The sequence below is a fragment of the Mytilus californianus genome, unplaced genomic scaffold, assembly GCF_021869535.1.
Source record: "Mytilus californianus isolate M0D057914Y unplaced genomic scaffold, xbMytCali1.0.p SCAF_10, whole genome shotgun sequence".
Classification (NCBI taxonomy): domain Eukaryota; kingdom Metazoa; phylum Mollusca; class Bivalvia; order Mytilida; family Mytilidae; genus Mytilus; species Mytilus californianus.
The window spans coordinates 55,170,465-55,191,052 of NW_026262582.1; the positions used below are offsets into that span (position 1 = coordinate 55,170,465).

The 20,588-nt window shown below is 33.3% G+C and overlaps 2 long non-coding RNA genes across 6 annotated transcripts in view; both read right to left on the reverse strand.

Annotated features, from left to right (window-relative positions):
* Positions 1 to 20,588, reverse strand: part of LOC127718952 (uncharacterized) — a 126,651-nt gene that overhangs the window by 3,974 nt on the left and 102,089 nt on the right. The gene's annotated exons all lie outside the window — the stretch shown is intronic.
* LOC127718943 (uncharacterized) lies at positions 13,263 to 18,523 on the reverse strand. The gene is made up of 2 exons (XR_007990042.1): positions 15,005 to 18,523; positions 13,263 to 13,631 (listed from the first exon to the last, which is right to left on the reverse strand). It is a non-coding gene; the product is annotated as an uncharacterized LOC127718943 (long non-coding RNA).

The window sequence follows — 20,588 nt, forward strand, 5'->3', positions numbered from 1 at the left end:
AATTAAACTTTGTTTGATTTCATCAAAAATTGAATTATTGGGGTTCTTTGATATGCCAAATCTAACCGTGTTTTTATACGACCGCAAAAAAATTTTTGTGGTCGTATATTGGTATGACGTTGGCGTCGTCGTCGTCCGGCGTCGTCCGGCGTCGTCCGAAGACACATTGGTTTTCGCACTCTAACTTTAGTTTAAGTGAATGGATCTTTATGAAATTTTACCACAAGGTTCAATACCACAAAAGGAAGGTTGGGATTGATTTTGGGGGTTATGGTAATAACAGTAAAGGAATTAGGGGCCAAAAAGGGGCCAAAAATAAGCATTTTTGGAACTTCCAGACATAACTTGTGTGTTAGTGTATGGATCTCTCTGACATTGTACCACAAGGTTCCATATCACTAAAGGAATGCTGGGATTGATTTTGGGGGTAATTGCCTCCAAATTTTAGGAATTAGGGGCCAAAAAAGGGGCAAAATACAAGCATTTTTCTAGTTTCATGACAATAACTTGTGTGTAAGTGTATGGATCTTTCTGAAATTGTACTACAAGGTTCCATATCACAAAGGGAAAGCTGGGTTTGAGTTTGGGGGTAATTGCCCTAAACGTTTAGGAATTTGGGTCCAAAAAGGGGCCAAAAAACACATTTTTTTCTAGTTTCCAGACAATAACTTGTGTTCAAGTGTATGGATCTCTCTGAAATTTTACTGCAAGGTACCATACCACAAAGGGAAGGCTGGGATTGAGTTTGGGGGTGATGAATCATAATGGGGGTTCAAAAAATTTTGGGGGGGGATTTATTTTTTTTTCCTTTTTTTTCTTTTTTTCCTTTTTTGTTTCTTTTAAAATTTTCCATTTTAAGTTGGTTATTTCTGATTTATATTTAAAATCAAATAATAATGATATGATAGGAGATACACACCAAACAGGATGTGTAAATTATTATATAATAAGTATTGTGCAATAGCAAGAAATTTTCAATTGCACAGTATTGCACAATAGCAAGAAATCTTCAATTGCACAGTATTGCGCAATAGCAAGAAATCTTCAATTGCACAGTATTGCGCAATAGCAAGAAATATCCAATAGCACAATATTGCGCAATAGCAAGAAATTGTCAATTGTACAGTATTGCGCAATAGCAAGAAATATTTAATAGCACAGGATTGTGCAAAAGAAGATACTTCCTATAAATTGCTTATTTCTTGACCAATTTCAATGGGGTTTTATTCTTGATTTCATGGGGTTCTTTAATATGCTGAATCTAACCGTGTATTTAGTTTTTGGATTTTGGGCCCCGTTTTTAAATTGGTCCACATTGAGGTCCAAAGTGTCCAAAATTAAACTTTGTTTGATTTCATCAAAAATTGAATTATTGGGGTTCTTTGATATGCCGAATCTAACTGTGTATTTAGATTCTTAAATTTTGGTTCCGTTTTCAAATTGGTCTACATTAAGGTCCAAAGGGTCCAAAATTAAACTTAGTTTGATTTTAACAAAAATTGAATTCTTAGGGTTCTTTGATATGCTGAATCTAAACATGTATTTAGATTTTTGATTATGGGCCCAGTTTTCAAGTTGGTCCAAATCGGGGTCCAAAATTAAACTTTGTTTGATTTCAACAAAAATTGAATATATGAGGTTCTTTGATATGCTGAATCTAACCATGTATTTAGATTTTTGATTTTTGGGCCCCGTTATCAACTTTGTCCACATTGAGGTCAAAAGGGTCCAAAATTAAACTTTGTTTGATTTCATCAAAAATTGAATTATTGGGGTTTTTTGATATGCCGAATCTAACTGTGTATTTAGATTCTTAATTTTTGGTTCCGTTTTCAAATTGGTCTACATTAAGGTCCAAAGGGTCCAAAATTAAACTTAGTTTGATTTTAACAAAAATTGAATTCTTAGGGTTCTTTGATATGCTGAATCTAAACATGTATTTAGATTTTTGATTATGGGCCCAGTTTTCAAGTTGGTCCAAATCGGGGTCCAAAATTAAACTTTGTTTGATTTCAACAAAAATTGAATATATGGGGTTCTTTGATATGCTGAATCTAACCATATATTTAGATTTTTGATTTTTGGGCCCCGTTATCAACTTTGTCCACATTGAGGTCAAAAGGGTCCAAAATTAAACTTTGTTTGATTTCATCAAAAATTGAATTCTTGGGGTTCTTTGATATGCTGAATCTAACCATGTATTTAGATTTTGGATATTGGACCATAATAGGTGAATGTCCAATTTAAAATTTTTAAGTTCTTAGACCACATTCAATCTGTGTTAGAAACCTATGCTGTGTCAAATATTTAATCACAATCCAAATATAAAGCTGTATCAAGCTTGAATGTTGTGTCCATACTTCCCCCAACTGTTCAGGGTTCGACCTCTGCGGTCGTATCAAGCTGCGCCCTGCGGAGCATTTTATTAGATTTTAAATTTGGGTCCCATTTTTATACGACCGCAAAAAAATTTTGTGGTCGTATATTGGTATGACGTTGGCGTCGTCGTCGTCGTCGTCCGGCGTCGTCGTCCGAATACATATTGGTTTTCGCACTCTAACTTTAGTTTAAGTGAATGGATCTTTTTGAAATTTGACCATAAGGTTAAATACCACAAAAGGAAGGTTGGGATTGATTTTGGGGGTTATGGTACCAACAGTTAAGGAATTAGGGGCCAAAAAGGGGCCAAAAATGAGCATTTTCTAGTTTCCAGACAATAACTGTGGAACGGTGTATGGATCTCTCTGAAATTATACTACAAGTTTCCATACCACAAAGGGATGGTTAGGATTTGCTTTGGGGGGTTATGGCTCAAACCGTTTAGGAATTAGGGGCAAAAAAGGGGGAAAAACAAGGTTGTCCTGGTTAATGGACAAATACTTTAGTACAAAACATAATTTAAAGCAGTGTAAGGGAGATAAATCAAATACATCATTGAAATTATCTCCCTTACACTGCTTTTAAATTATGTATAAAGTAATGGTTAATGAACAATAAAGATAATCTAAAACAGTGTAAGGGAGGTAATCCAAATATAACGTTTTGGTTACTTCCCTTACACTGCTTTTAAATTATGTTTAAAGAAATGCATATTTATAAAGGAAGACCAGTAAAAATATCTGCAAATGTTTTCATCTTTTTTTTTTACAAAAAAATCCATATGAAAGATTAGACACTATATTTTTATTAATTCTATTATAAAATAGATTAAGTTAGCACTATGGTAAATTTAAATGGGTAATTATGGTTGCCAACTCCATTGGAAATTTGAATTGAGATTATGACCATATCTTGAGGGAAAGAATTTTTTGGGGGGAAAAAGGGGGGGGGGATAAAAAGAAATTGTGGGGGGCCAATTTTTTCTCATTTCAGATTTCAGAAATTAAAAAGAATTATTCTTCAAATATTATTTTTTTTCAAATTTCAAATATTGAAAAATTTCAAGAAGTAATCTTTAATTGCACAGTATGGCGCATTAGATTTGTAAAATCTTTGATCACATTTATTTATTTGTTATGCCGAATCTAACAGTGTATTTAGATTTTTAATTTTGGGTCCAGTTTTCAAATTGGTCTACATTAATGTCCAAAGGGTCCAAAATTAAACTTTGTTTGATTTTAGCAAAAATTGAATATATGAGGTTCTTTGATATGCTGAATCTAAACATGTATTTAGATTTTTGATTTTTGGCCCAGTTTTCAAGTTGGTCCAAATTGGGGTCCAAAATTAAACTTTGTTTGATTTCAACAAAAATTGAATATATGGGGTTCTTTGATATGCTGAATCTAACCATGTATTTAGATTTTTTATTTGTGGACCCCGTTATCTAATTGGTTCATATTGAGGTCAAAAGGGTCCAAAATTAAACTTTGTTTGATTTCATCTAAAATTGAATTATTGGGGTTCTTTGATATTCCAAATCTAACCGTGTATTTAGGTTTTTAAAGGCAGTGCTTTAATGCCTTTCTAGTTGCCGTGTTAATATTTCTTTCCGCGATATCCAACTTATCTACGTGGGGGGTCATTAGGCTCCAAGTAGATCCGGAAAATGTTGATTCTCTCCTCTTCTTATTGTGGTATAAAATGTTTTTTGTCTCATTTCATTTACATTGGGAAATAGAGAAACGATCATTGTGTTTTGTTAGTTTTAAAAACTTTTGATATATTTGTATTTTACATTATAAGCAGTCAACCGATTGACAAACTAGAATTATTTGAATTCCATGTGGAAAGAGGTCGGGTTAATTTCGAGTGTTATCTGCAATCTAGATGTTTATAAATCATTTCAGTTGTTGTTATAATAATTAAAGGTCGACTGAACATGAATTATATTATAAAATTTAAAGCGCATTTCTGTTTATGCACGCGAACCCGTCTAACATTATTGTTATTTCGCAGTTATATAAAGTAGCAAATTATCGTTCCTGAATAGGTGGCGCCGTGGTAGCCGATCCTGTACTTCAACTTCCGGTTTCTGCACTGTGCAACTATTACAGTTGCATTTTTAATTAATGATGCCAAGTACTTGTTGTTGTGTACCTGGATGTCATTTAAGAGGAGGACATGCATTTCCAAATGACTTAAAATGAAGGAAAAGTTGGATCAACGCCATGGCCCATACGCAGATTGGACGAGAACACGATGAAATCGTGGAGTCCCATCTCAATCAGCTGTTGTTTGCAAGGCACATTTTACTGAAAAAGACTACGTGCAGGAAACTACTCATGGTAAAACTCTATTTTCTTTTTAAAATATATAGTTATATATGTAATCGACATGCGAATAAACCAAAGTCTGTTTACAACCGCAATTATCGTTTTAGAATAAAAGGGAGTGGTTAATTCAAGACGTCATAATTTTTTGGAATACGATTCAATGTGATCTGTTTGAGATTTTTTGGTGCTTGCTACAATTATAATGATTTCTTACAAGAGGTATATCATACTGAGAATTATTTTAGCAGTAATTATGCTAATGTATTAATGACAGGAATGCATAAGCTATGCCTCATAGACTTTCTTGAAAAATATCAATGACAATGTTAACAGGAACAAAACAATGACATGCTCTCATCTATATTATAGTTATTTAGGTACAAACAATGTATGTTTGTTGCATACGTCTCTCATTGTTTGTCCTTTGGATTTACATAACATACATTTTGATGTACATTGAATCAGGCTAACATAGTTTTATCCAGATTGTAATGAATAAATCTAGTTAATATTTTGCCAGGTAGTACAAAGGAATTATAGTTATCTCGTACCATTGTAAACTCGTACCAATGTCAACTCGTACCACTAAACAAAAACTCGTACCAATGCAAACTCGTACCACTGCTAACTCGTACCACGGTAAATTCATACCATTGTAAACTCGTACCAACTTATTTAAATGCATTCAAATGGTGTTTAATGATGAATATATACTTTAATTTCACTCAATACCTCTTAAGTCTGTAAAATGTATATAATTTGAAATTACATTAACCAATTTGTATCTAATTTTCCTTGTCTAATTGGATAGAGAAAACCGTGGCAGATTGGCTTTGTTGTCTCCCTTGAATAGACTCTTTTTTAAACTATTACTGACAACTATTTGATTTAATTTTTAATCATTCCAAATCAGTAACATTGAATAGATTTGGGTATTTTTCTCTTTTTTCTAAAAGGAATTTTATTTAATGATAGAATTTATTGATTGTGTTTTAAAGGTTTAAAATTGTTTATAACCAACACGGCAACAGTTAGAAAGTATGAAATTTATTTTTATACAATATTCAGCACATTTCAGCAGAATATGACCATGCTTATATGATTATACAAGTTGATTAGTAAAAGATAAAAAAAAACAAGTTGATTAGTTAATAATCACACAATCAAAGGAATTTTATATATTTATTAGCATGGTAATTAAGAAATTACATTCGTATTTTTGTCTAAGTTTTCATTAAAATCTGGTATAAATTTCAAAGATATTTTAATTTTTTGTATAAAGCTTAAAAAAAAAAAAATCATAAAACATTCATATTTTTGTCTAAGTTTTCATTAAAATCTAGTATAAAATTCAAGTAATTCAACTTTTTTTATTTAGTTTACCAAAAAAAAAATCATAAAACATTCGTATTTTTGAATATATTTTTAATGGTATGAGTTTGCAGTGATACAAGTTCTGATTGGTACGACTTCCCAGTGGTACGAGTTTACGTTGGTACGAGTTAACTTTTTTGGTACGAGTTTACGTGGTACGAGTTTACAATGGTACGAGTTAACTTGCTTCCGTACAAAGTATGCATTGCTAATGGAAGTTCATTTAATTATCAAAAAACTAATGTTTTATAACCTTTTTCAGGGCACAAACCCACCATACAGAGACTTGAGTCTACTGCCAATCCCAGCCTTTTTTCCTGGACCAAGCAAGAGACTGAATCGTCCGCAAAAAGAAAAATCAGGGCAGTTTCCTGTGAAAACAAAAGAACTAAACTTGATGAATATTGTAGTAGAAATCTAGAGGAAAGTTTTGATTGTAAAGTTGGTTTTCCTGAAGAAGTAATTCATACTGCAGACAGGATTTATGACTGTCCACCACCAACTGCCGTGCTAATGTTGAGCTTCACAGATGGAATTACGCAAACACCATCAATGCCTATATTTTCAGCAGAGAATTTTTAAATGAAGACACGTGACACAGCCATGCATTTTTATACCGGTTTAGAGTTGTAGAGTTGTATACTAAATTTTTATTTGTTTTGACCACACTTGGTCCAACAGCACATTGTTTGAGATGCATATATTTTCAAATTGATAGGGTGTCATTTGAAAATCAGTTTTTTTATGACTTTGATGAAATTGATGCATTATACAACCAACTTTGAACTGTCTAGATTCTAGATTGAAACTAGTGTTAAGAATATTGTGTAAACATGGATTGTTTTTATGTCTAAACAGTGGCGTGAGGCTAACACTTGGCCATTTAGTGGTTTAGTCAGGTATTTTTCGCCATCCAACTTCAAATTAAAGTTTCCTACAACTTGGATTATTATTGACAGCACAGAATATCCCGTGATAAAACCTAAAGCTCCTAGAGCTCAGGCAACCTTTTCATCATATAAAAACAGAAACACTGAAAATACTTGTATGTTCGACACCTGGTGGTTTAGTCAACTATGTCTCTAATGCATATGTTGGTTGTACCAGTGACTGTGAAATAGTTGAAAGATGTAGAATAGTTCATTATGTGATCCAGGTGACAGTGTGATGGCAGACAAAGGTTTAAATGTGCAAGATTTGTTTCCTCACTTTTTTCAAAAAAAGAAACAGAATTAGTTCCAAAACTCCTATACGGGATAGAAAAGTCTCCAATTAACACGTGCACATAGAGCTAATTATTGGACTTGGCAAAACATACAAAATTCTAATAAATCCTATGAATGGAACTGAAACAAAACTTTCATCTGAAATAACATTTAGTTGTTTTATGTTGTGTAATTTTAGAACTTGTATTGTGCCAAAGGATGCATAAATAAAAGTGACGCAATGAAGTTTGTTCTGATATATATATATAAATACTATTTACAATTACATGCACATGTAAATTGTAATGCATATAAAAATAAGGAGATGTGGTATGATATTCAGTGAGTTTATCGAACCAAAGTGCATAAGAAATGGGTTAAGCAGTTACAGGTGTTACTGTCACCATACAATCTCCAACAATTAGTAAAACTTGTACCGTGTAAAAAATTTCAGAGATCTTACAACTAAGTTTTGTTGTCTCACCTTGACTTTGGTGAATTGTTTATATCTGTTGATGTAAATATAAAAAAGAAGATGTGGTATGATTGCCAATGAGACAACTCTCCACAAGAGACCAAATGACACAGAAATTAACAGCTATAGGTCACAGTACGGCCTTCAACAATGAGCAAAGCACATACCGCACAGTGAGCTATAAAAGGCCCCGAAATGACAATGTAAAACAATTCAAACAAGAAAACTAACGGCCTAATTTATGTACAAAAAATGAACGAATAACAAATATGCAACACATAAACAAACGACAACCACTGAATTACAGGCTCCCGACTTGGGACAGGCACATACATGTACATACAGAATGTGGCCGGGTTAAACATGTTCGCGGGATCCCAACCCACCCCCTAACCTGGGACAGTGGTGTAACAGTACAATATAAGAGCGAACTATAAAAATCAGTTGAAAGAGGCTTAACTCATCAGATGGATAAATACAAATACAAGTGGACGTGGCCGGGTAGTTGTACATCCAAACAACAAAAAGACACTAAGTACAGATCTGAGAGTACTCGCATTTACTGACAGCTAGTTCAAAGCCACAAACAACTGATAAAAAAATCTTGCATCTAAGACTAAATTATCAACCCGTAAGCTCCCTTTAGAATTTTATAAATTTTAGATTTTACATTTCTGAGCTATGGGGTTTTATTCATTAAAAAAGGGGGGATTTTTCAGTTTTTGGACAACAACTCAAAAATGCTTTAAGCAGTTCGCATGAAACTTTGGTGAATTATTTATAGCTATTGATGTAATCTCCCTATTGATTTTCATAAATTTCAAATATGACATTGAGAAGAAATTGAACTTTATTTGTTTATAGTCTGGCAACAGATTTATTAAGTATTGCACAACAGCACAGTGTATTGCACAACAGCAAGAAATCTTTAATTGAATATAAATTCAATTCATATAACCGATTTCAAGTTCTTTGACTACTTTTATTCAGAAACTATAATATGTCAAATATTTAATTACAATCCAAATTCAGACCTGTATCAAGCTTGAATATTGTGTCCATTTTTGCCCCAACTGTTCAGGGTTGGACCTCTGTGGGTGTATCCAGCTGCGCTCAGCGAATCAGTTTATTACTTAATTAAGAACTCCTTTTTGTCGAGCATGCGACTTTTGTCGCAGAAAGCTCGACATAGGGATAGTGATCCGGCGGCGGCGTTAGCTAACTTCTTAAAAGCTTTATATTTTAGAAGGTGGAAGGTCTGGGTGCTTCATACTTTGTATATGGATGCCTCATGTTACGAAGTTTCCGTCAGTCACATGTCCAATGTTCTTGACCTCATTTTCATGGTTCAGTGACTACTTGAAAAAAAAGTTAAGATTTTTTGTAATGTTAAATTCTCTCTTATTATAAGTAATAGGATAACTATATTTGGTATGTGCATACCTTGCAAGGTCCTCATGCCCGTCAGACAGTTTTCACTTGACCTCGACCTCATTTAATGGATCAGTGAACAAGGTTAAGTTTTGGTGGTCAAGTCCATATCTCAGATACTATAAGCAATAGGTCTAGTATATTCGGTGTATGGAAGGACTGTAAGGTGTCATCTGATCTTGACCTCATTTTCATGGTTCAGTGGTTATAGTTAAGTTTTTGTGTTTTGGTCTGTTTTTCTTATACTGTATGCAATAGGTCTACTATATTTGGTGTATGGAATGATTGTAAGGTGTACATGTCTAGCTGGCAGGTGTCATCTGACCTTGACCTCATTTTCACGTTTCAGTGGTCAAAGTTAAGTTTTTGAGTTTTGGTCTTTTTTTCTAATACTATATGCAATAGTTCAACTATATTTGGTGTATGGAAATATTTTATGATCTATATGTCAGTCACCCAGGTTTTTTTTTTACCTTGACCTCATTTTCAAGGTTCATTGCTCAGTTTTAAGTTTTTGTGTTTTGGTCTGTTTTTCTTAAACTATAAGCAATAGGTCAACTATATTTGTTGAATGGAAGAATTGTTAGCTGTACATGCCTGCCTAGCATGGTTCATCTGACCTTGACCTCAGTTTCTTGGTTCATTGGTCAATGTTTAGTTTACTTGGTTAATGTTAAGTTTATGTGACAGTTGTAATAAAGCTTTATATTTAGGACTATCAACATAATATCAATGATTAGTAAAGAAGGCGAGACATTTCAGCGTGTGCACTCTTGTTTCATTCATAAATTACTTTATACTTGGAAATATAATTTTGCTTGGAGTTATAGTTTCTAAAAAAAGTATTGTCTTTGAAAGAGTTGACATGTTGCAATGTACATTTATTCTACATAGTTCTATGGTACCAAATCAAAAGTTTATATTAAAGAAAGAAGTCAAAGGTTTCCCATCATAGTTTAGTTACATACATTTTTTTTGTACCTGAGGTCGTTGAATATAGATCATTATATAAATAAGGAGATGTGTTATGATTGCCAATGAAACAACTATCATCCATACATTGTACTTACCAGTAACAAACCACATTTGCAAAGTTGAATAAAATAAAGTGGATAACATTTACTTATTACTAAAAAGAAAATGCCAAACTATTTTAAACAGTATTTGACTATAAACATAGATAAAAAAGGTACAAACTGGACATAATGCACTAGTTCATAAACAAGTGAGAACAATCCCCTTAATATAGTGCTCAGAATATGACATTCATAAAACTTTTTCAATATCATTAGAGAACTCTAAATCTTAAATACTGAAAGCCACCTCTGATAAGTACAATGTACTATGCAAGATAATGATATAACTGGACTAAAAATACACACAACCTGTAATTAACTGCCTTTACAGCGCTTTCGCGCTTTGATTAAATTTGGGTCCTGTTTTTTAAATTGGTCTACATTGAGGTCCAAAGGTTCCAAAATTAAACTTAGTTTGATTTTGACAAAAATTGAATTCTTGGGGTTCTTTGATTTGCTGAATCTAAACATGTGTTTAGATTTTTGATTATGGGCCCAGTTTTCAAGTTGGTCCAAGATAGGGTCCAGTATTTAAACTTTGTTTGATTTCAACAAAAATTGAATATATGGGGTTCTTTGATATGCTGAATCTAAACATGTATTTAGATTTTTGATTATGGGCCCAGTTTTCAAGTTGGTCCAAATTGGGGTCCAAAATTAAACTTTGTTTGATTTCAACAAAAATTGAATATATGAGGTTCTTTGATATGCTGAATCTAACCATGTATTTAGATTTTTTATTTATAGGCCCCGCTATCAAATTGGTTCATATTGAGGTCAAAAGGGTCCAAAATTAAACTTTGTTTGATTTCATCGAAAATTGAATTATTGGGGTTCTTTGATATGCCAAATCTAACCGTGTTTTTAGATTTTTAATTTGGGTCCTGTTTTTTAAATTGGTCTTCATTGAGGTGCAAAGGGTCCAAAATTAAACTTAGTTTGATTTTAACAAAAATTGAATTCTTGGGGTTCTTTGATATGCTGAATCTAAACATGTGTTTAGATTTTTATACGACCGCAAAAATTAAAAATTTTTTGGTCGTATATTGGTATGACGTTGGCGTCGTCGTCGTCCGGCGTCGGCGTCGTCGTCCGGCGTCGTCCGGCGTCGTCCGAAGACACATTGGTTTTCGCACTCTAACTTTAGTTTAAGTGAATGGATCTCCATGAAATTTTACCATAAGGTTCAATACCACGAAAGGAAGGTTGGGATTGATTTTGGGGGTTATGGTACCAACAGTTAAGGAATTAGGGGCCAAAAAGGGGCCAAAAATAAGCATTTTTGTAACTTCCAGACAATAACTTGTGTGTAAGTGTATGGATCTCTCTGACATTGTACCACAAGGTTCCATATCACGAAGGAAAGGCTGTAATTGATTTTGGGGGTAGTTGCCTCAAAATTTTAGGAATTAGGGGCCAAAAAAGGGGCAAAAAACAAGCATTTTTCTAGTTTCATGACAATAACTTGTGTGTAAGTGTTTGGATATTTCTGAAATTGTACTACAAGGTTCCATATCACAAAGGGAAAGCTGGAATTGAGTTTGGGGGTAATTGCCAGAAACGTTTAGGAATTGGGGGCCAAAAAGGGGCCAAAAATAAGCATTTTTCTAGTTTCCAGACAATAACTTGTGTTCAAGTGTATGGATCTCTCTGAAATTGTACTGCAAGGTACCATACCACAAAGGGAAGGCTGGGATTGAGTTTGGGGGTGATGAATCATAAGGGGGTTCAAAAAATTTGGGGGGGGATTTTTTTTTTTTCTTTATTTTTCTTTTTTTCCTTTTTTTTTTCTTTTAAAATTTTCCATTTTAAGTTGGTTATTTCTGATTAATATTTAAAAGCAAATAATAATGATATGGTAGGAGATACACACCAAACAGGATGTGTAAATTATTATCTAATAAGTATTGTGCAATAGCAAGAAATTTTCAATTGCACAGTATTGCACAATAGCAAGAAATCTTCAATTGCACAGTATTGCGCAATAGCAAGAAATCTTCAATTGCACAGTATTGCGCAATAGCAAGAAATATCCAATAGCACAATATTGCGCAATAGCAAGAAATTGTCAATTGTACAGTATTGCGCAATAGCATGAAATATTCAATTGCACAGTATTGTGCAAAAGAAGATACTTCGTATAAATTGCTTATTTCTTGATCAATTTCAATGGGGTTTTATTCTTGAATTCTTGGGGTTCTTTAATATGCTGAATCTAACCGTGTATTAAGTTTTTGGATTTTGGGCCCCGTTTTTAAATTGGTCCACATTGAGGTCCAAAGGGTCCAAAATTTGACTTTGTTTGATTTCATCAAAAATTGAATTATTGGGGTTCTTTGATATGCTGAATCTAAACATGTATTTAGATTTTTGATTATGGGCCCAGTTTTCAAGTTGGTCCAAATCGGGGTCCAAAATTAAACTTTGTTTGATTTCAACAAAAATTGAATATATGGGGTTCTTTGATATGCTGAATCTAACCATGTATTTAGATTTTTGATTTTTGGGCCCTGTTATCAACTTTGTCCACATTGAGGTCAAAAGGGTCCAAAATTTAACTTTGTTTGATTTCATCAAAAATTGAATTATTGGGGTTCTTTGATATGCCGAATCTAACCGTGTAATTAGATTCTTAATTTTTGGTTCCGTTTTCAAATTGGTCTACATTAAGGTCCAAAGGGTCCAAAATTAAACTTAGTTTGATTTTAACAAAAATTGAATTTTTAGGGTTCTTTGATATGCTGAATCTAAACATGTATTTAGATTTTTGATTATGGGCCCAGTTTTCAAGTTGGTCCAAATCGGGGTCCAAAATTAAACTTTGTTTGATTTCATCAAAAATTGAATTCTTGGGGTTCTTTGATATGCTGAATCTAACCATGTATTTAGATTTTGGATATTGGACCATAATAGGTGAATGTCCAATTTAAAATTTTTAAGTTCTTAGACCACATTCATTCTGTGTCAGAAACCTATGCTGTGTCAAATATTTAATCACAATCCAAATTCAGAGCTGTATAAAGCTTGAATGTTGTGTCCATACTTGCCCCAACTGTTCAGGGTTCGACCTCTGCGGTCGTATCAAGCTGCGCCCTGCGGAGCATTTTATTGATTATGGGCCCAGTTTTCAAGTTTGTCCAAGTTGGGGTCCAAAATTAAACTTTTTTTGATTTCAACAAAAATTGAATATATGGGGTTCTTTGATATGCTGAATCTAACCATGAATTTAGATTTTTTATTTGTGGGCCCCGCTATCAAATTGGTTCATATTGAGGTCAAAAGGGTCCAAAATTAAACTTTGTTTGATTTCATCAAAAATTGAATTATTGGGGTTCTTTGATATTCCAAATCTAACCTTGTATTTAGATTTTTAATTTTAAGTCCCGTTTTTTAAATTGGTCTACATTAAGGTCCAAAGGGTCCAAAATTAAACTTAGTTTGATTTTAGCAAAAATTGAATTGGGGTTCTTTGATATGCTGAATCTAAACATGTGTTTAGATTTTTGATTATGGGCCCAGTTTTCAAGTTTGTCCAAGTTGGGGTCCAAAATTAAACTTTGTTTGATTTTAACAAAAATTGAATATATGGGGTTCTTTGATATGCTGAATCTAACCATGTATTTTGATTTTGGACATTGGACCATAATAGGTAAATTAAAAAAATTCAAGTTCTTAGACCACATTCTTTCTGTGTCAGAAACCTATGCTGTGTCAAATATTTAATAACAATCCAAATTCAGAGCTGTATCAAGCTTGAATGTTGTGTCCATACTTGCCCCAACTGTTCAGGGTTCGACCTCTGCGGTCGTATCAAGCTGCGCCCCAGCGAAGCATTTTATTTAAAATTGGTCTTCATTGAGGTCCAAAGGGTCCAAAATTAAACTTAGTTTGATTTTAACAAAAATTGAATTCTTGGGGTTCTTTGATATCCTTAATCTAAACATGTGTTTAGATTGTTGATTATGGGCCCAGTTTTCAAGTTGGTCCAAGATAGGGTCCAGTATTTAAACTTTGTTTGATTTCAACAAAAATTGAATATATGGGGTTCTTTGATATGCTGAATCTAAACATGTATTTAGATTTTTGATTATGGGCCCAGTTTTCAAGTTGGTCCAAATTGGGGTCCAAAATTAAACTTTGTTTGATTTCAACAAAAATTGAATATATGAGGTTCTTTGATATGCTGAATCTAACCATGTATTTAGATTTTTTATTTGTGGGCCCCGCTATCAAATTGGTTCATATTGAGGTCAAAAGGGTCTAAAATTAAACTTTGTTTGATTTCATCAAAAATTGAATTATTGGGGTTCTTTGATATGCCAAATCTAACCGTGTTTTTAGATTTTTAATTTGGGTCCCATTTTTTAAAATTGGTCTTCATTGAGTTCCAAAGGGTCCAAAATTAAACTTAGTTTGATTTTAACAAAAATTGAATTCTTAGGGTTCTTTGATATGCTGAATCTAAACATGTGTTTAGATTTTTGATTATGGGCCCAGTTTTCAAGTTGGTCCAAGTTGGGGTCCAAAATTAAACTTTTTTTGATTTCAACAAAAATTGAATATATGGGGTTCTTTGATATGCTGAATCTAACCATGAATTTAGATTTTTTATTTGTATGCCCTGCTATCAAATTGGTTCATATTGAGGTCAAAAGGGTCCAAAATTAAACTTTGTTTGATTTCATAAAAAATTGAATTATTGGGGTTCTTTGATATTCCAAATCTAACCGTGTATTTAGATTTTTAATTTTAAGTCCCGTTTTTTCAATTGGTCTACATTAAGGTCCAAAGGGTCCAAAATTAAACTTAGTTTGATTTTAGCAAAAATTGAATTATTGGGGTTCTTTGATATGCTGAATCTAAACATGTGTTTAGATTTTTGATTATGGGCCCAGTTTTCAAGTTTGTCCAAGTTGGGGTCCAAAATTAAACTTTGTTTGATTTCAACAAAAATTGAAAATATGGGGTTCTTTGATATGCTGAATATAACCATGTATTTTGATTTTGGACATTGGACCATAATAGGTAAATTAAAAAAATTCAAGTTCTTAGACCACATTCTTTCTGTGTCAGAAACCTATGCTGTGTCAAATATTTAATAACAATCCAAATTCAGAGCTGTATCAAGCTTGAATGTTGTGTCCATACTTGCCCCAACTGTTCAGGGTTCGACCTCTGCGGTCGTATCAAGCTGCGCCCCAGCGAAGCATTTTATTCTAGTTTCCAGACAATAACTTGAGTTCAAGTGTATGGATCTCTCTGAAATTGTACTGCAAGGTACCATACCACAAAGGGAAGGCTGGGATTGATTTTGGGGGTAATTGCCTCAAAATTTTAGGAATTAGGGGCCATAAAGGGGCAAAAAACAAGCATTTTTCTAGTTTCCAGACAATAACTTGTGTGTAAGTGTATGGTTCTTTATGAAATTGTACTACAAGGTTTCATATCACAAAGGGAAAGCTGGGTTTGAGTATGGGGGTAATTGCCATAAACGTTTAGGAATTTGGGGCCAAAAAGGGGCCAAAAAACAAGCATTTTTCTAGCTTCCAGACAATAACTTGTGTTCAAGTGTATGGATCTCTCTGAAATTGTACTGCAAGGTACCATACCACAAAGGGAAGGCTGGGATTAAGTTTGGGGGTGATGAATCATAAGGGGGTTCAAAAAATTTGGGGGGGGGGAATTTTTTTTTTTTCCTTTTTTTTCTTTTTTTCTTTTTTTTTTTCTTTTAAAATTTTCCATTTTAAGTTGGTTATTTCTGATTTATATTTAAAAGCAAATAATAATGATATTGTAGGAGATACACACCAAACAGGATGTGTAAATTATTATATAATAAGTATTGTGCAATAGCATGAAATTTTCAATTGCACAGTATTGCATAATAGCAAGAAATCTTCAATTGCACAGTATTGCGCAATAGCAAGAAATCTTCAATTGCACAGTATTGCGCAATAGCAAGAAATCTTCAATTGCACAGTATTGCGCAATAGCAAGAAATATCCAATAGCACAATATTGCGCAATAGCAAGAAATATTCAATTGCACAGTATTGTGCAAAAGAAGATACTTCGTATAAGTTGCTTATTTCTTGACCAATTTCAATGGGATTTTATTCTTGAATTCTTAGGGTTCTTTAATATGCTGAATCTAACCGTTTATTAAGTTTTTAGATTTTGGGCCCCGTTTTTAAATTGGTCCACATTTAGGTCCGAAGGGTTTAAAATTAAACTTAGTTTGATTTTAACAAAAATTGAATTCTTGGGGTTCTTTGATATCCTTAATCTAAACATGTGTTTAGATTGTTGATTATGGGCCCAGTTTTCAAGTTGGTCCAAGATAGGGTCCAGTATTAAAACTTTGTTTGATTTCAACAAAAATTGAATATATGAGGTTCTTTGATATGCTGAATCTAAACATGTATTTAGATTTTTGATTATGGGCCCAGTTTTCAAGTTGGTCCAAATTGGGGTCCAAAATGAAACTTTGTTTGATTTCAACAAAAATTGAATATATGAGGTTCTTTGATATGCTGAATCTAACCATGTATTTAGATTTTTTATTTGTGGGCCCAGCTATCAAATTGGTTCATATTGAGGTCAAAAGGGTCTAAAATTAAACTTTGTTTGATTTCATCAAAAATTGAATTATTGGGGTTCTTTGATATGCCAAATCTAACCGTGTTTTTAGATTTTTAATTTGGGTCCCATTTTTTAAAATTGGTCTTCATTGAGTTCCAAAGGGTCCAAAATTAAACTTAGTTTGATTTTAACAAAAATTGAATTCTTAGGGTTCTTTGATATGCTGAATCTAAACATGTGTTTAGATTTTTGATTATGGGCCCAGTTTTCAAGTTGGTCCAAGTTGGGGTCCAAAATTAAACTTTTTTTGATTTCAACAAAAATTGAATATATGGGGTTCTTTGATATGCTGAATCTAACCATGAATTTAGATTTTTTATTTGTATGCCCCGCTATCAAATTGGTTCATATTGAGGTCAAAAGGGTCCAAAATTAAACTTTGTTTGATTTCATAAAAAATTGAATTATTGGGGTTCTTTGATATTCCAAATCTAACCGTGTATTTAGATTTTTAATTTTAAGTCCCGTTTTTTAAATTAGTCTACATTAAGGTCCAAAGGGTCCAAAATTAAACTTAGTTTGATTTTAGCAAAAATTGAATTATTGGGGTTCTTTGATATGCTGAATCTAAACATGTGTTTAGATTTTTGATTATGGGCCCAGTTTTCAAGTTTGTCCAAGTTGGGGTCCAAAATTAAACTTTGTTTGATTTCAACAAAAATTGAAAATATGGGGTTCTTTGATATGCTGAATATAACCATGTATTTTGATTTTGGACATTGGACCATAATAGGTAAATTAAAAAAATTCAAGTTCTTAGACCACATTCTTTCTGTGTCAGAAACCTATGCTGTGTCAAATATTTAATAACAATCCAAATTCAGAGCTGTATCAAGCTTGAATGTTGTGTCCATACTTGCCCCAACTGTTCAGGGTTCGACCTCTGCGGTCGTATCAAGCTGCGCCCCAGCGAAGCATTTTATTCTAGTTTCCAGACAATAACTTGAGTTCAAGTGTATGGATCTCTCTGAAATTGTACTGCAAGGTACCATACCACAAAGGGAAGGCTGGGATTGATTTTGGGGGTAATTGCCTCAAAATTTTAGGAATTAGGGGCCATAAAGGGGCAAAAAAACAAGCATTTTTCTAGTTTCCAGACAATAACTTGTGTGTAAGTGTATGGATCTTTATGAAATTGTACTACAAGGTTTCATATCACAAAGGGAAAGCTGGGTTTGAGTATGGGGGTAATTGCCATAAACGTTTAGGAATTTGGGGCCAAAAAGGGGCCAAAAAACAAGCATTTTTCTAGCTTCCAGACAATAACTTGTGTTCAAGTGTATGAATCTCTCTGAAATTGTACTGCAAGGTACCATACCACAAAGGGAAGGCTGGGATTGAGTTTGGGGGTGATGAATCATAAGGGGGTTCAAAAAATTTGGGGGGGGGGGATTTTTTTTTTTTTACTTTTTTTTCCTTTTTTTCTTTTTTTTTTTCTTTTAAAATTTTCCATTTTAAGTTGGTTATTTCTGATTTATATTTAAAAGCAAATAATAATGATATTGTAGGAGATACACACCAAACAGGATGTGTAAATTATTATATAATAAGTATTGTGCAATAGCAAGAAATTTTCAATTGCACAGTATTGCATAATAGCAAGAAATCTTCATTGCACAGTATTGCGCAATAGCAAGAAATCTTCAATTGCACAGTATTGCGCAATAGCAAGAAATCTTCAATTGCACAGTATTGTGCAATAGCAAGAAATATCCAATAGCACAATATTGCGCAATAGCAAGAAATATTCAATTGCACAGTATTGTGCAAAAGAAGATACTTCGTATAAGTTGCTTATTTCTTGACCAATTTCAATGGGATTTTATTCTTGAATTCTTAGGGTTCTTTAATATGCTGAATCTAACCGTTTATTTAGTTTTTAGATTTTGGGCCCCGTTTTTAAATTGGTCGACATTTAGGTCCGAAGGGTTTAAAATTAAACTTTGTTTGATTTCATCAAAAATTGAATTATTGGGGTTCTTTGATATGCCGAATCTAACCGCGTGTTTAGATTCTTAATTTTTAGTTCCATTTTCAAATTGGTCTACATTAAGGTCCAAAGGGTCCAAAATCAAACTTAGTTTGATTTTAACAAAAATTGAATTCTCAGGGTTCTTTGATATGCTGAATCTAAAGATGTATTCAGATTTTTGATTATGGGCCCAGTTTTCAAGTTGGTCCAAATCGGGGTCCAAAATTAAACTTTGTTTGATTTCAACAAAAATTTAAAAATGGGGTTCTTTGATATGCTGAATCTAACCATGTATTTAGATTTTTTATTTGTGGGCCCCGTTATCAACTTTGTCCACATTGAGGTCAAAAGGGTCCAAAATTAAACTTTGTTTGATTTCATCAAAAATTGAATATTTGGGGTTCTTTGATATGCTGAATCTAACCATGTATTTAGATTTTGGATATTGGACCATAATAGATGAATGTCCAATTTAAAATTTTTAAGTTCTTAGACCACATTCATTCTGTGTCAGAAACCTATGCTGTGTCAAATATTTAATCACAATCCAAATTCAGAACTGTATAAAGCTTGAAATGTTGTGTCCATACTTGCCCCAACTGTTCAGGGTTTGACCTCTGCGGTCGTATCAAGCTGCGCCCTGCGGAGCATTTTATTTACATTTTACATAAGTTGAGAAACCAACCTTTTACGATGTCGATCATAAGGGTATCATTGATATATACCGGACGACAATTAATAGAAACGCACTTATGTGAACTTGGAGAAAATCATAAACACCCCAGCTTGTCTGGCAAAACAGCCGTTGACATTTCTTGGACGCCCTGCCATTTTTATCGCGGAAATCTCTGCATTTTTCTGACTTAGAAATACTGTCAAACTGAAAATTAAGTGTCCCATTAAGTGATTGGCTTAACCTGACAGATTTGGTGTCATACACATTGTTAATTAACACCAATAACCTTTGCTTTATGTTATAAATAATTGTGTATTTCAAAAATATTTGACAAAGAAGGAAGGCGTCCTGGAAAAAAAATAGCCTTAAAATAGCCTTGCCATACGTCATAATTATTTGAACTACTAACATGGCTGTAAATGGATAAAAACCATATTTGTTAAAACAATCATGCTATTTGAATAGATCCATATGCGTTTTCAGATTCAGCACTCAACAACTTCCTGTTTACCAAACACTTACGTATTTTTGCAAACAAAATTCTGGTTTATGTTTTCCCGTTTCAACTAGAATGGGATCCTGGCTTCAGACAGTTATCCCAAATGGGATCCTGGCTTCAGACAGTTATCCCAAATGGGATCCCAGTTTCAGATATTTATCCCGTTTCAACTAGAATGGGATCCTGGCTTCAGACAGATATCCCGAATGGGATCCCAGTTTCAGATATTTATCCCGAATGGGATCCCGTCTTCAGATGCCTATCCCGGCTTATCCCGCCAATTTCACCGGGATTTCATTGGGATCCCGATGGATCCCGATTTCATTTTCTCTTGGGATAACAGCTTTCAGTTGAAAGTTAATGTGTATGAAAACAAAGACGTTTATAGTTGACCTATTTGTATTTAGATTATATTGCCGCTGTTATTTCTTGTATGAGGAAAAAAAAGAAAGAAAAACGCTTCTTTCGAATGTCCGTCAACATCAAGGACAATGAACGTGCACATTACTTTCATTTTTATACGA